A 16,841-nucleotide genomic window follows, 5' to 3' on the forward strand; every position below is an offset into this window, starting at 1 on the left:
TAATCTATAGAAGCAGGAAACAGTCCCGCTGCAGATGTGCACAGAAACACCCAGTCTTTCTGTGGAAAGCTGACATGCCTGCTCTGGCTCTGAAACTTGGATTTGAAGAGTCAGTCTGCTAGAGGGCTGGTTTTCTCATTTCTGGAAATGCAGCATCTTTTTCTCATATGAAAATGGAGTAAAAATGCATCAAAGACATTTAACTACTTCATACCTTTTTCACCAGAAAAGCTTGAGACCATAGCCTGGATCGTTTTGTTTTTTTCCAAGCAAACTGTTTTGTGGTGGTGGGGTTTTTCTGGCGGGTTTTTTGTGTGTGCACTTTACTGTTCGTTTTTCTTTTGCCACACTTGTAATGGTAGCTAAAGCAGAGCTCGGATTTACAGCAGCATTTGCTGTGTATATGTAAGTGACAATTGTTTTGTATCAAATATGATGCTGCACAGGTGGTTTTGGAAGCCTCACTCATTCCACACAGCCTGTCTGTTGTGCTGTAGTAATTCAATTGCTTGTCATCGGAAAGTGGCATCAAAAGTTGTGCTGAAAACTTCAATGAGTAGTCTCAGATTTTTAGAGTGATTCAGGCTGAAAGGGACCTCTGGAAGTCATCTGTTCCAACTTGCCCTACTAAGAATAGAATAGAATAAACCAGGTTGGAAGAGACCTTCAAGATCATCATGTCCAACCTATCATCCAACACCACCTAATCAACTAAACCATGCAACCAAGCACCCTATCAAGTCTCCTCCTGAACACCTCCAATGATAGTGACTCCATGGCCTGCATAAATTGGAGGTGTATGATAATAGTGAGGTTGAGCTTAGTCTTTGCTTTAATCTCCCTTTAGGTAGATGTAGAGAGCAAGGTGATCCCCAAAGCATTCTTCAGAGTAACAAACCCAGGTGTCTCAGCCCCTCCTTATCCTTACATACTTTGGTCCCCTAACACCACTTGGTGCTCTCTCTGCTGGACTTGCTTTGGTCCAACTTTCTTATACTGGGCATACTTGTTCAGCTGAGATCGCTGAGACAAAGCAAACGTCGCTTACCTAGGTTTAGCCAGAGCACTGACAAGCACTGCAAGGTAAATATTATTAACTGACATCTTTCCTACAGCTTGAGATGATGCATTTTTGGAGAAGTCTATTTTTATTTCTGGACACACAAAGAACCTTTTTTTTTTGAATAATTTTTTACCTATTACTGTTTCCAGAAAGGGTTATTTACGTTGTTTACCTTGCAGTAGGCTTTCACATTTGTAGTCAGACTTGTTTTAACAGCTGCAGATTTAATCAATATATTTCTCTGCTCCTTGAAGCTTTTTCCTTTTTCTCTCTAAATTGAACTGGGTAGTCACACATCATTTTTGTTATCTTACTGATGTATTTTTGCCTTGCGTGGCATGTTATATTGCTCTCTATTGTGTTTCTTCAAGCCAGCCATCAAACAAACTGTTGTGGTGGTTGGATTTTGAGTGGAAAAAGTAGTTTATTATTGGTGTCAGCTTTCAATTTATAAACTACTGTTTGTTTGATCTGCATGCAGGGATGCACTTTGTACCACATTTTAATGTCATTTAAAATCAATCAATGTCATGCCTGAATAAATACCTATGGGAGGAGAATGAAAGCAAATATTCTCAGAAACAGTGACTAGGGGAACAAAGTGGTAGTGGGAGAGAAGAGACGGTGGATGTATTTTTGTCCAGTGTGGATTAATCTTCCATATGACCCAGTGGAAAAAAAACAAACCGCTTTGCCCTTGCTATCTGTTATCTCTTGCCACATTGCTTGTGACACCTGGCAGGGTGCTGCCAGAGCAGGAGCTAACAGTGATAGAAACTGTCTTGATGTGGAGTCTAGGACCGTCCAGAATGCAGACCTTTGGTTAGGTTTAGAAATCTCCTATGTTTTCAGCCATTTGGCTTTGACTTCTGCCAAAGATGAACTTCAGCTAAAACTTGCTGGCATAATAATTTTGGGAACTGCAGTTCTTGTACCATGGGCTCTTGGCAGGTTAACTCATCTAGCTTTGTTTGTAAGATGGCTTGTAGTGTTTCAGGACGTAAGGACATCAGCTTGCAGCCTGTGCCTGTCGCAGCTGTCTTGCCTTTCACCTCATGGGAAAAGATTTATCAAGCCTAATTATATCTAATTGAGCCACTCTTGCTATTTTGCCAATGCTACTTCTTTCTGTTAATTTGATCAGTGGACACAAATGAGATAAAGAATGTAACCAGTGCCTGTTTGAATGGCTTCATGCTTCTTGGATTATTTACATGATTTTTGTTTTAATCTGCCAGGAAATTTATGTTGGCTGTCACATGGAGTTTCATCTAACTCCAGTTTTCTATCTCTTAGAGTTTAGCTGTATTCCTGTGAGGAGCAGTTATTTTTTTGCACCTGCACAGGTCAGACTTACTTTGGTAATGCACCTGCAACTTGCTTTGTAAACTACAGTTTGTGTCCGTGAGAGACAGGACTGTGGTAAAACTGCAGTCAAAGCCTTGTCCAAAAAAGGCCTCTCAAGCTAAGATGCAAGTACAGCTAATGGTGGCACTTTCTGCTGCTTTTGAATGGATTTATTTTTTGCTGCTCAGATGCCTGGTTTTATTATTAAAACAGTATTTGTAGTAATGTGGGTCGCTTAAAACTCACTGAACTTACAGCAACCTAATTTTTGGTTTATGTGTGTAATTCATGAACATTTTTGGAGAAAGTAAGACTGCATTTTAGGGTGGAAAGTTTTTACCTTAGTTTCCATGAAAAAGGGGTGGCTTTCATATAGGAAGCTGCAGAGTCATGGCTGGCTTTAGGTGAATGTCTGTCTGGTGCCCTGAATGTCTTGATATACAAATTAACTGAGTGCTTTAATGCCTTCCCTGTGCATTGTGCATGAATACACAAGGGATGCCTGTTTTTAAAGTTTCTGACCCTTGATGGTGTGTTTTTCTTTTTAGTTGTTTGTGACTTCATCAGACTGATCTGAAGTATTTTTGAGCAAACAGGAGAGAATTAATTTCCTGATGAGGAGCAGGAGTCACTAGTGGGGCACTAATTTTTTTCAAAGATAGTATCAGGTTCTGTGGGTGAGTAGTCAGCCTTGCTGATGCCTTTGTTTTTAAAATTAGGCTGATTTTGAAAGTTGTGTAAGAATTGCATCAGTCAATGAGTTTCATCCTTTTTTTGGACAATTCTTTCCATTTTTGCTGGTGGGAGAATATATGATGCAGTCTACTAGCTTGATTAGCCTTTGTTTTCATGTGTTTTAGTAGATAGAATGGAAGCCCTTCTTCAGAGTTAAATTCCACTTTGCCTAATTACATCCACATTAAGTGAGTAGATCAAACAGTAATTAACTGAATCATTGGCTAATGACCACTGGAAGAGGAGAGAAATTAATGGGCAGGAGGGGTGTGCTGCTGTTGAACCAGGTTGTCTTTTGTTTGAGAGCCTTTACTGGGAAAAAACTCTGCTGCTTTGGCATAGTGCATAATAGTGTGACAACTGATCAGTGCTCCTCTGAAGCGTAAGCCTTACCTCCAGCCTGCAAAAAGGAGAAGTAAAAACTGATATTAGAAGGTACATTCCAGATAGAATCACATTTCCATATTTTTAAGTTGAGGCTCATAACAAACATTATTAATGCATGCAATTGTTGTACTTTGTGATAATGACTTTCAGTTAAGTTGTGTGTAAGAAGTTTCTTGGCTGTATACATTTACTGGGACATAAACATCTCATTTTTAGATTTTACTGATTGTGCAGTTCTGGTCATGTATAAAGTAAGGGTAGCCAAGTCATAAAACTTGAAGTAGCATATCTAAGGCTTCTGCTGCGCTGCTGCTGAAAGACTTTAGTAACGGTCATGTTAGGTATCACTGGATGTTTAATTAGGCAAACAACCTCTAAGCACAAAAACATTGGTTATTTCTACTAATAAACATCTGATTCTAGCAACTTCTTTTGCCATTTTAAGTATCAGTGCCTCTAGCAGAACTAAGTAGTTCAGAGCAGTCTTGCTCCTGTGCATGTTTAAGTTACTGTTACTACTGGGGGATGCAAATAGTTGATGTTTTCCGCAGGCAAACTGATGGTTCAGCTAAAGTGTGGTCTTGCCAAAAGGGCTTTTTGTGTTTTGAACAAATTGATTCCTTTTATATACCTGAAAGATTATTGAAGCATATGGTACATCCATAATTGAACTTGCCATGTAGTCTGCTTCAGTTGATCAGTTCACTGTGTGGATTGCTTATATGGTTACCACTGTGGTTAAGATTTTTCTTCAGGAGTTTTTTTACAAAGTAAGAGAAAAAGTTCAGAATACTTAGGAGGAAAAAGAAATCTGTGTGTTATGGTACTGTTGCCATAAAGTCATACCTCCAACTTTTGATGTAGGTCAAAAAAACATTCTTTGGATTTGACCAGATACTAACTGACAGGGATGGAAATCTGAAGGAATTGATGAGCAGGGTAAAAATTCACTTACCTTGCATAATGCTTACTTTTCTGAATGCTTCTGGCTGTTGTAATACAGAAGGTGCCACTTCCTGCCATGTAAGTGGAAAGAACAAAGGAAGTTACAGAGGGTAAAGACAGCAGACAAATTTAGTCTTCCTCTGTTTTGACATGAGGCAAAAAAAATCATTGTTGTGAAAATTTACACCTGGAAGGTGGTAGTGACAGATGTGAAGTGCTTTCCACAGTACAGGTATGGTGACGGTGCCATGTTGGCTTTGAAACCCAGGGGAGGCAGAGCCTTCTTTTAACTCATTTTTAGTATATGGAGGTCCTGACTATTACTAAGGAAAAACTTCAGGGAGTTGCTTTGGAGCTGAAATATCCCAAAACACATTTCATTTGAATTGAAGAAGCTTTATTTATTAGATATTAAGATTTTTGCCTGATATTTTTTTTTTTGCATGCAGTAGAAACTTCACATTGTGAGTAAGTCCATACAGAAATGGGCTGAAAATGAAACCTCTCATTGCATTTGAAGATCTAATCTGTAGTGTATAGTTAGACCATATCTGGATTTTTCTGTGTGAGTTCTCTTGATTTCTTTATCTTCATAGCTGTAGGGGAATCATTGTAACAGTTTCTGACCTTTTGTTCTTGTCGGCTCTATGTTGTTCATAGACTCAAAAGTAGGATGGTTTTTGAAAGGAAAAAGTGGGAGTTTGGAAGGGTCTTAATGGACAGGAAAGATCATCCTCTGGCAAAATGGACTTAGTACAGTGACTTTACACTTCTATTTCTACTAGAGAAAATGTAATTCTTATAGTGCACTGCTAACATGGATTGCACTGAATTTTTCTTTCTAAACAGGGGAAGTTTCTGTACTTGCTATGGTAGAGCAAGGGAAAGGAGTTTGCTTGTGTGCAGGTGGAGTTTTTCATGTTTCCTAAAACAAGGATAGCTGAAGGAAGAGTAAAGGTGCTTTTAATATACACTGTGATGTTACAGGTAAGGCAACAGTAATTTAGGTGGTCTCTGCTTCTTGCAGATGAGAAAATTATTGAAAATGTTGGGTTTTTTCCCCTTGGTGCCTTGTTTTGAGTATTTAAGAAGGTTTTTTTCAGTGTAATGAATTCACTTATTCTTCCCTAAAATATACTTCATCTTTTATTGCAGTTGGGGCTGTTTTTGATGGAGTCAGAGTATTTTGTGAATTTCCAGAACTTCTTTGATACTTGCTACCTAAGCCAAACTATACAGAGATATACTGTGTCCAGTTCTGTGCCCCTTAGTTTAAGAAGGACATCGAGACACTTGAACGTGTCCAGAGAAGGGCAACAAGGCTGGTGTGAGGCCTTGAGCACAAGCCCTATGAGGAAAGGCTGAGGGAGCTGGGGTTGTTTAGCCTGGAGAAGAGCAGGCTCAGGGGTGACCTTATTGCTCTCTACAACTACCTGAAGGGTGGTTGTAGCCAGGAAGTTAGTCTCTTCACTCAGGCAATCAGCACCAGAATGAGAGGACACAGTCTCAAGCTGCACTAGGGGTTGTTCAGGCTTGAGGTGAGGAGAAAGTTCTTCACTGAGAGAGTTGTTCGTCTTTGGAGTGGGCTGCCCGGTGAGGTGGTGGAGTCACTGTCCCTGGAGGTGTTCAAGAGGAGATTGGATGTGGCACTTGGTGCCATGGTCTAGTCATGAGGTCTGTGGTGACAGGTTGGACTTGATCTTTGAGGTCTCTTCCAACCTTGGTGATACTGTGATATCCCTTGGTAATCTATTGTATGCCAAATGACGCTCTCTTCTGCATTTGGTGAGCCAGCATGCCTGAAGGAGTGGTATGTGGTTAAGTTGGAATATAGATTTGTGTCTGCTTGTTTTTTATTTGAGCACTATAAGCTCATGTAAGCACCAAGACTGAAATGTATTTAAGTGCTGGTTTTGGAGGCCAGGGTTTCACTTGCTGTGCTTTGCAGTTTTGATACTGAGAGATCTGTCTTCCAGATGTGTTTGACAGCTTAGGGAAAGGAGCTTGCAACTTAACATAAGATACTTAGTAATGAACTAGGGTGCTGTTTGTGTCAGATCTACACCTGAAACTACATTATGACAGGCCTCTTACTGCTAGATTTTGCTTCTGGGCCTCCCTCCCAGGTACGTCACTGCTGCACAAGTCACTGATTCATTTGCTGTCTCTCTGTCCTCCTCCACCTCATACGTGCTTGCACAATTGAGAAGGCAGGAAAGAGGCAAGAAGCTGCACCAGAAGATTTGCTCATCAAACCACATCCTAAAAATAGCCTGGTAGCTTTGAGTGTTTCTGGGTCTTTATATGTTGCTTTCCCTGAAGACCAGCAAATCTAGTAAATGTATTTTCAAAGAGCAGCAAATCGAACTGGAAAAAGAAGTGGCTTGTCTGAAAGGTGGTGTAACACTCATTTGTAAAGCAAAAAGAGCACCGGTTGCAACACACACAACTTCGCATGTACGGGGCAGCTGCTGTGTCATTCCGAGAGAATTCACAGCCGCCGTTGTTCTGTAATGCTTTTGTTCTTACATCCTTCTGCAATGAGGATGTTCACTGAGGCTGCTCTGGGTCATTGTGGACACTACAAACTGGGATGAGACAACGTCTCTTTCTTTACCCAATACACAGCTGTTGGATGAGAATAATCTAGTTATGTTTTAAGCTGTATTTCTAATCTATGGGTGATTGATTCCTTGTTTCTTCCCCAGCACAACCACCACGTGCTCCTCTTAGGAATGTGTCACTCCTTTAATTTCTGAGTGCAGTTCTGGGAGGCATGGAAATAACCCATCTAAACAATGTCAGTGATCTGAGGTATTTTGCCTTTTCTGAATGTTCCTGTAATTAAACTTACTGTTTTGCTTTTTTTTCCCCTCTCCTCTTTCAAATCTGTATTACAAAGGCGTGGGTGTCGCTGCTGGCTCTGTGCGTGGCAGAGTGCCTCTCTGTGTGCGTTCCAACAGGTGTGTGTTGTTTTTGTTTTCCTGGCATTTGTTTTGCAATTTGGTAGGCACCTAGTATTTTACATCTGTATTTCAGTCTAGTTTGAACAAGTTTAGCTCAAGTGGTGGTTGACTTGTGGTTTTGATGGAATGGTTGTTTGGCAGGCTTAGTCTGTAAACACTTTGGTGCTTTCAGCACATAGTATTTTGGGGCAGCCATAATGCAATTGCATAATCCTAAATTATGTGCTTGACAAATAAGCAATGCTTGTTAAGGATTGAATGCAAGCCTTGAGCAGTTGAAAATGTAGTGCATGGGAAAAAAAAATAAATTTCATTACATGCATAGTTCAACCTAATATGAATTTTCTGGTGATACAGGAGCGTGTGGGATTTCTTTCAGGTTTTCTGGGAGCTCCTTAATGAAGCACGTTGTTCAGTTTTGTTAGTCTGTAGTTTCAGGTAATGCATCTGTGGAACTTAGGACGTTCCACCACTTTCCCTGCCCCACATAGTGGCTAGAAAAACTTTGATTCAATAAGGGAAAGTTCTGGTAGCTGAAAATAACGTGTACTGAAGAATGAGAGCACAGCACTTCTTTGGGTATCTGAGAATGATTTAGGTGCTTAATAGTCAAAACTGTTTTACATGTATCAGTTTTGCAAACTGTTAAGTCTAAACATACACACTGATGAAGCTATCTAACACCTCCCTCCCTGTTTATTTTGTGTGAGGTGGAAAATGTAAGAAGCAGTATATTACAAACAGCTATTTTTACAGTCTTCTACTAGTTTGAAGACTGCTAGTGCTGGAGATAACACATTTAGGGGAGTTCTATTAAAAAGTACCTGATCTTCAATGAATTCACATCTCAAATCAAGCTGTAATTCTGACCTTGATGTTGTCCTGCAGTTACAATTATATATTGTGAAGGAGAAGATTACTTCTAAATTTCTTTTTAAACTCTAGCTATCCTACTGAGATTTTTCCAGTTCTTATACACCATAGATAACTATTTCCTGCTTGTGTTCATGATTTTTAGCTCTCTCTTTTTTTCAATTCAATTTTAAGGCCATGATTATCCACACTTGTTTCCTTGGAAGCTGTCCTCTGTGTGATAATTTTGCCACCTTGTTCCCTAGTCCCTGTTACCTTTTTTGAACAGTGTTTGTGACAGGCAACCGCCTGAAAGAACCATGGTAGATTGTGTGTGGTGATGATTTCTGCTTTCTAGAACACTCCAGTTCTTTTTGCTTGCCCTTTGATGTAAAGCTGATATTTTCAGTGAACTATCCATAATGATTTCCAGAAATTCTGAAGGGTTAACAGCATATGTGAAGCCTGTTAATATGCAGATTTTTCCCTTCCTAAATGTGTTTTTTTTGGTAGTGAATTTAATCTGACATTTTTAGTTCATGATCAGCCTCTCACTGCAGAACTTCTATAGTAATCCACAGTCACTTTCAGACAAGATTATTCCAACTAAGTCTGTGTCTGAGTCTCAAACATCATCTCTGCAATGTTTACAGAAGTTTATGTATCTGTCAGTTTAGGCCATGTTTGTGAGGACAGGCCAAGGTGTGTAGATCCTTGGGGAAGGTTTTCAAGGCATCATCCTCTTCCCTTTTTTTCCTCCCTTGGTCACCATTTAAAAAAGCTGATTGCTTCTGCTTGTTCTCACTTTATATTTGTTCATTTGCTATAATTTCCAGGTACTTTGTCATGCTCTGATCCTATGAAAATTTGTTTTCCATAAGACCTTTCAGTGAGAGATCTTGCTATTCTTCTGAACTGAGATCTGTATTCTTGAGCTTTGTGAATGTATTGCACTGAATAGTTTTTGTCCTACATGGTTGGCCTTCCCTTTATGTAAGTCAGGGTGATTTACAGTATAACTTTTTGTAAAAAAAGACAATGTTTTCCTTTGAGTAGGCAAGTGATGTAGGATAAATAATAAAGATTGTCTCTAGCAGAGCCAAAAGGCACACCTTGGAGTTGTGGCAATGGCATGAGATAACTCTGAATATGTTTTAGCCTGTTGCATTATACTGCTTTAAACCCAAGCTGCTGCGCAGTAGAACTGGAAATATTTGAAAGACACACGCTCCTTGCCAACTGGGAGGCAACCACACCCTCACTTATTTGCTATGCTTATGAAGATGCATTTTTAATATATTGTAAACAGTTCCTCATGGTTGCTGTGTAATAAGAGGCTGATTTAATGAAGTTTTTGACGTGATCAAGTGCTGTAAATCTCAGCTTTACTTCACGGGTTCTTTTGTTCGAGCACTTTAAACTGTTGAATGAAATGTGCAACTGCAATTAAGTTTAACAGCGTGTGGGGTACTGGGACACAGCTGAGGCAGCTCTTTGTACCTGCTCTCTGCTCTCAGGTGGTGGGGAAGTCTCCCAGGGTGGAACCTTTTCTGAACCTTCCTCGTCACTCACTCACCAGCTGCGTCGATGAATATGCTGCAAATACTCAGGTATATTCTAGACTTGTCAGTATCCCAGTAGCTGGCTGATGGTCAGAGCTGTACTGTGTAGAGAGGTGGCTACTATGTTTGTTTTGAAAGCCAGTATGGTCGTGTGAAATAATCATTGATACTAGATTTTAAGGCTGAGATGCATCATGTAATTTCAGATAGGAAGGGGACGATACCCAGAATGACTCTGGTCCATTTACTTTTGCAAGTATTTCCCTGAGACTTCTAGCTAACATATAAGGAAAGGAAGTCCATTGGCTGGACTCTGTGTAGTACATGAATAAAATTGTTTCTGATAATGTCTCAAGTGATCTATGTTAATTCTAGAATGATATGCTGAAAAATGACATAATCCTCATGTAAGTAGTGTTTTGTGTATGATAACATTTGTATTCAAGTTCATTTTGCTATTGAAAATTAATTGCAAGTGCAATGTGATCCTCTGTGATACTTTTGAGGTAAGTCTGTGCTTCTGTATTGCAGAAAAAAATTACTTGACTGCAAGATGAACCAAACAAACTCTCTGAAGTTTCATGTTGCTATCCACAAAGAGAAGATCTTCCCTTCTAGCCTGTTGGGCTTGAAGTTGTGGGAATAACAAAGACATTTACTGCTTCAGTTGTAGTTGAAGAATGAGTTTAACTTTTTTTCTTTCTTTAGTGGTGATCAGTGGCTACATTGCTTTCTGCCAAGCATTTTGTCTGTCCTTTATTTCAAAGTGGTTTTGTATTTGGTTAGAAAACAGTGTTTGATGGAGAAAATACTGTCAGTGTTGTCATCTCAAGAAATGCTCCAAAACATAGTAATTATGCAGTAATGGAGTGAAAAGGTTTTTGTAAAATAATACTGCTTCTCCCATTGTTCTATAGGTTTCTATAGTATTTCTTTTACTGATCTTCTTATCTTGAAATGAATTCTTACATCCCAAATTACTGCTGTGGATAGCCAGCAAGCATACATTTCTAAAGTTCTTTGCTGCTTGAGGAGATCAGTTAACCTAGTTTGTCATGGCAGCTCAAGTGGTAGAACACAAAATGGAAGGTTGGCTTGATGAGCTTTGAGGTCTCTTCCAACCTTATTGATTCTCTTCTAAAATGGCAGTTTTCATAAGATGCACTAGTTGTTAGGACTGCTGTGATTGAATGTGGTACTCTTGTCTGAAGCCTGAAGGAACTGCCTTACTGAACATGTGGTTCTTCAGTGTACTTGAATACCTTCAGTTTACCTCCTTTATGTTTTGGTTACTGCTTGTTTGCTACTTCTGATGTTCCATATCCATGTGGATTCTGCTGTAGATCAACAGTAGTTCTGAGAGTCTGACTCAGCTTTCATAGATGAGGTGGTCTGCAGGTAAGTGATAGATCTACCTAGTTAAATATTTTACTATGAGTAGGGGGAAAAAAAACCCCATAGGAAAAACTTTCACAGGAACATTTCCGTGATTAAATACTAGCAGTCTTGTATCTGCCTTTTATTTTGAAGTTGTTGCTTAAGAATATCTTGTAAGGCATTTATTTCCACTGGCTTGCTCTGCTGATGCTAATCATTAGTCATGACAGCTTGTGAATAGGAGGGTGACACGTAAACTGCAGGCTGACCACAAATAGCAAGCTGACTATAAGGAACTGAAAATCATCTGTGGACTAGCTACTTCAGTCAGGAAGCTACTGGGAGGCAAAAGATCCCTCCAAATTACCTGGCAGCAGTTATTTCTTGAAACAGCTTTGAGTAATTTAGGAAGTGACATGCTATTCCTGGATTTTGAGTCAATCTCTACTATCTCTGATAAATATTTACCATATTTTTACATGCAGAAATAACCCCACTGTCTTCCCCTTTATAAAGAACTACTTTCTGCTATTTATTTCTTGTTGGTGAAGGCAGTAGGATATCATATGACTAACCTGCATTAGAAAGAATTATAACCCCACTTGTAGAGTGGTTTTCACTGATAAAAGAACAACTTAAGTGTATTTTTCTTTGTTGTAATTAGCTTCATGTAAGCAATTAAGGTTCCATTATGCTGCTATGATAATCTGAGTTTTAAAAACAGGAGCAGTATTACCTGGGTAAGCCATGTTACTGTGTAATGGACTATAATAATAAAACAAAATTACAATTTGAAACTATTGAAGAAAACTTTCCTTAGCCTTTGGAATGTTGTGTCACAGTAACAAAATTTAGCAAGCTTTTTGTAGATGAGAGACTTTAGTTACTGGATTTGGCAGTTAAAATAGTTGGAAATGAGTTCTGCTAGTCTAAGGCATCCCTGACACATTCAGGCAAACAAATATATGTATATTTTAACTGTGGGTGAGGTCAAGCCTCACTAGGTATGTGCTCATGGCAGTTGACAGTGTATGAGGTTTTGCATTGGAGTTGCATCTCTGTGGGCTGCCTGATGCAGAACACTGCATTTATTTAATGAATGGTTCTATCTTTGAACTTCTCCTGGCAAGTTGCTTGGCTTCCCTTGGTTAGTGAGGGTGAAAGATTTACTGTAATGATTTTTGTCTTCTAAAACTACGTATTACCTTTTAGGGATAGCTCGTGAGACTCTAGATGGGGGAAGCTGGTAAAATAGAAAACAATGTTTGTTCCTAAAACATCTCTCAGGTAGTCCACTTACGAAAAAATTATAAGCAGGTAGAAATCATAAAACTTGAAGCCTGCTAAGCATGCATGACTTCACTGATATCAGGAATAGATCTGCCTGATATTTCAAGGTCTCATCTGTGTACTGTACTAAGGTCTTCTGACTTCTTAAGAAAGGCAGCATTGTGGTTTAGATTTCTGGAAAGGTTTCATGGTCAGATGGATTTCAAAGCAAAACTTTGTTGCCATGACCAATAAACACAGAGTGGGACTGTACTGGCAAACATTGCTCTGACTGGTTTTGCTAGCACTTGAGCATCTCAGGATAACTTGTTATCCTTTATTTTCCAGCTTTTGCATCTCTTGGGTAGGGGAGTTTATTTGAAATGCTTGTAACTAACAGCCTCACAAAGTATTTCTGAGGGTGGTTTGTCAGATGCGCCTTTTAACCTTGCAAATAGCCCTGCCATTTGTGACAGTGATTTTTATTTGCTATTGTACATTCGCTCTGATCAATGTCTTACATTTTGCCAAATCAAAGTTACATCATTGTTGCCTTTTGGTAAAAATGGCTTTTCCCTACTTTTCAAAGAAACAAGCAACCCCTAAATAAAAAGCTGATCTCACAACAAATGTGTTAACGACATTCTAAGCCCACTTGACCACAGCATAAGTGCGCGCAAATATACAGATATACACAAAGAAGTTTTGAGTTGATGAGTGTTATAGATTCATAGAGTACCAGATTGGAAGGAACTTCAAGGATCTTCTAGTTCAACCTTTCAGGGTACAAATATAGAATAGAATGGAATTAACCAGGTTGGAAAGGACCTTTGAGATCCTCAAGTCCAACCTATCACCCAACACCATCTCATCAACTAAATCATGGCACCAAGTGCCTCATCCAGTCTCTTCCTAAACACCTCCAGTGATGGTGACTCCACCACCTCCCTGGGCAGCCCGTTCCAATGGCCAATCACTTTTTCTAAAGAACTTCTTCCTCACATCCAACCTAAACCTCCCCTGGCGCAGCTTGAGACTGTGTGCTCTTGTTTTGTCACAAGTTGTTTAGGAGAAGAGACCAACCCTCACCTGGCTACAACCTCCCTTCAGGTAGTTGTAGACCCCAGTAAGGTCTCCTCTGAGCCTCCTCTTCTCTAGGCTAAGCAACCCTGGCTCCCTCAGCCTCTTGTCATAGGGCTTGTGCTCCAGACCCCTCCCCAGCTTTGTTGCCCTTCTCTGGTGTCGAGGGTTGAGGGGAAGGCCTCAAGCCTTCTTTCCCCCCCCGTAAGTAAAGCGAAGAAAATTGAAAGAGGAAAAAAAAACACAGCCGAATTAGCAAAGGATTGTGTGCTGTATTTAAACTCTGCGTCCAGCAGAGACTTCGGCCATGGTGTCCCTTTGTTAAAGGCACCACCTCAAACGGTCACATCTGGACACGTTCCAGCAACTCAGCATAGTTGAAATGATGACCCAACACCCTGTCAAGCTAGGCCTCGAAACTGTCTAATGTTGGGGAATCCACCACCTCCCTTGGGAGTTTATTCCAATGTCTAATAGTCTGGAAGATGAATTTATTTTTTTCTGGTATCCAGTCAAATCTCCCCAGTAGCAACTTGTACCCATTACCCCTTGTCTTTACCATGTGACTCTTCGTAAAAAGGAAGTCTCCCCCCTTATGATAGCTGCCCTTTATAGCTGCGCTTTATGTACTTGTACGTCGTTATGAGGTCTCCCCTGAGCCTTCTCAAGGCTGAACAAACCCAATTCTCTCAGCCTTCCTTCATATGACAGGTCTTCCTGTCCTCTGATCATTCTTGTGGCCCTTCTGGACCCTTTCCAGCCTGTGTTCCATTTGGATAATGAGCAGAAGACTGCTTTAATGTGCCATACAACTGTAGTGACCATGAATGCATGCTTTGAGCTTGTATTTATTGACCTAATTTATAACTGCCCGCTGCCTTTCTGAGGGGAGCAGTGTCCTATATTCTGCATGGTAATGCTTTTTTGCCTTGCTGTGTTGAGTGGGGGTGGAGTAGCTTTTGGAACCAAATAGTTTAATCCACATTCAGTTGGTTTATAGGTGCATAAAAACCAGGTGTGAACATAAACCAGCGAAGTTCAGTTAGCAAAGAGAATATGTTTGGTTGTGTTTTGTTTTTTTTCCCTACCAGTTACTAGGAAAAGGATAGGAACAAAAAGTAACACAAAACAACATGAAAACTTGGCTCTTGTTCTAAAAATTATTCCACCAAGACTGTCCTCTAGAGTATTATAAACATGTATATTATTACATGAATACATGACCATGTATTTTATATATAAATGCATCTACATTTGCCAGAGTGCTTCAGGTATTTATACTCTGGAAAACTCTAGAATTGCTGCATACTGCACCTGTAAAGGCTATTGGCTCTTATGTCTGGTTAATGAATCTAATTCATCAAAGAAGTCTATGAGTTCATGAAAAGAGAAACTGCTCAGAGAAACTTGAATACCTAAGTCTGTCTAATAGTGTGAGCTATGAGTTAAGCTTGCAGCTTCTTAGGATAGAATAGAATTTGAAGTACTGAATTTCAGGGAATCAGCTTTTGAGGAATTGGGGAACAGAAGACAGTCTCTCTCTCACTTCTGTTTTGTTTAATTCTCTTCTCTGCTACTAATGGTCCTGTCAGAAGTATGTTAGTCTGCAAAAGATGAGCTGAGTATCTTTTATCACTTACTATGCCTTTATAAAGGAAAAAAAATGCACAGAGCGAGCTCTGGTGCTCTTATGCTTTAAATGAATCACGTTTTATTTTCTGTTCCAGATACAATTCCTCATCTGTTTCCAATGTCAAAGGATAGACAAAGAGCTTTGAAACCAATAATTACTTTAAAATGTGAGAGAAATACCTTGCACTGGGATCTTCAGTCTAGTTTTGCTTATGATGTCCATGAGGGTGTTTGGTATTTTCTCCATTTCTCCCCCCCATTAAAACTACAGAATTAACCAAGCTGGAAAAGACCCTTTGAGATCGAGTCCAACCCACCACCCAACACCATCTAATCAACTAAACCATGGCACCAAGCGCTTCATCCAGTCTCTTCTTAAATATCTCCAGTGATGGTGACTCTACCATCTCCCTGGGCAGCCCATCCCAATGACCAATCACTCTTTCTGTGAAGAACGTCCTCCTAACGTCCAGCCTAAACCTCCCCTGGCAGAGCTTGAGACTGTGTCCTCTTGTTTTGTCACCGGTTGTCTGGGAGAAGAGACCAACCCCCATCTGGCTGCAGCCTCCCTTCAGGGAGTTGTAGACACCAAGAAGGTCTCCCCTGAGCCTCTTCTCCAGGCTAAGCAACCCCAGCTCCCTCAGTCTCTCTTCATAGTGCTGTGCTCCAAACCCCTCACCAGCTTTGTTGTCCTTCTCTGGACATGTTCCAGCAAGTCAACATCTTTCCTGATCTGAGGGGCCCAGAACTGGACACAGGACTCAAGGTGTGGCCTAACCAGTGCTGAGTCCAGGGGCAGAATGACCTCCCTGCTCCTGCTGGCCATACTGTTCCTGGCCTTCTTGGCCACCTGGGCACACTGCTGGCTCATGTTCAGCCTACTACCAACCATTACCCCCAGGTCTCTTTCTGCTTGGCCGATCTCCAGCCACTCTGACCCCAGCCTGTAGCACTGCATGGGGTTGTTGTGGCCAATGTGTAGAACCTGGCGCTTGGATGTGTTCAGTCTCATGCCCTTGGACTCTGCCCCTCTTTCCAGCCTGTCGAGGTCCCTCTGCAGGGCTCTCCTACCCTCTAACAGATCAAGACCTGCCCCCAGCTTGGTGTCATCTGCAAACTTACTGATGATGGACTCTATCAATGATCTGGACAAGGGGATAAGATATTAAAGAGCACAGGGCCCAGCACTGATACTTGGGGCACACCACTACTGACTGGCCGCCAGCTGGATGTGGCACCATTCACCACCACTCTCTGGGCTCGGCCCTCCAGCCAGTTCCTAACCCAATGCAGTGTGCTCCTGTCCAAGCCATGGGCTGACAGCTTGGCCAGGAGTTTGCTGTGGGGGATGGTGTCAAAGGCCTTGCTGAAGTCCAGGTAGACTACATCCACAGCCGTCCCTGCAGTCACCTGATCATAGAAGGAGATCAGGTTGGTCAGGCAGGACCTGCCCTTCCTAAATCCATGCTGGCTGGGCCTGATCCCTTAGCCATCCTGTGAGTGCTGTGTGATTGCACTCAAGATGACTTGTTCCATAATCTTGCCTGGCACTGAGGTCAGGCTGACAGGTTTGTAATTCCCTGGCTTATCCAACCAGCCCTTCTTGTGGATAGGCATCACATTGGC

At 40.8% G+C, this 16,841-nt stretch overlaps 1 protein-coding gene across 5 annotated transcripts in view; it reads left to right on the forward strand.

The window, feature by feature from the left end:
- SIPA1L1 (signal induced proliferation associated 1 like 1) overlaps positions 1 to 16,841 on the forward strand; it is a 239,752-nt gene that overhangs the window by 20,327 nt on the left and 202,584 nt on the right. The window contains exon 1 of one of the 5 annotated variants that reach the window (XM_068162143.1): positions 9,830 to 9,905. The exons of the other annotated variants lie outside the window; for them this stretch is intronic. The gene's annotated coding sequence lies outside the window, so the exon portion shown is untranslated. Of the gene's footprint in view, positions 1 to 9,829; positions 9,906 to 16,841 lie in introns of those variants that run through there. 5 annotated transcript variants of the gene reach the window in all.

The sequence above is a fragment of the Melanerpes formicivorus genome, unplaced genomic scaffold (assembly GCF_026170545.1).
Source record: "Melanerpes formicivorus ecotype bairdi unplaced genomic scaffold, bMelFor1.0.p_v2 SCAF_62, whole genome shotgun sequence".
Taxonomy (NCBI): domain Eukaryota; kingdom Metazoa; phylum Chordata; class Aves; order Piciformes; family Picidae; genus Melanerpes; species Melanerpes formicivorus.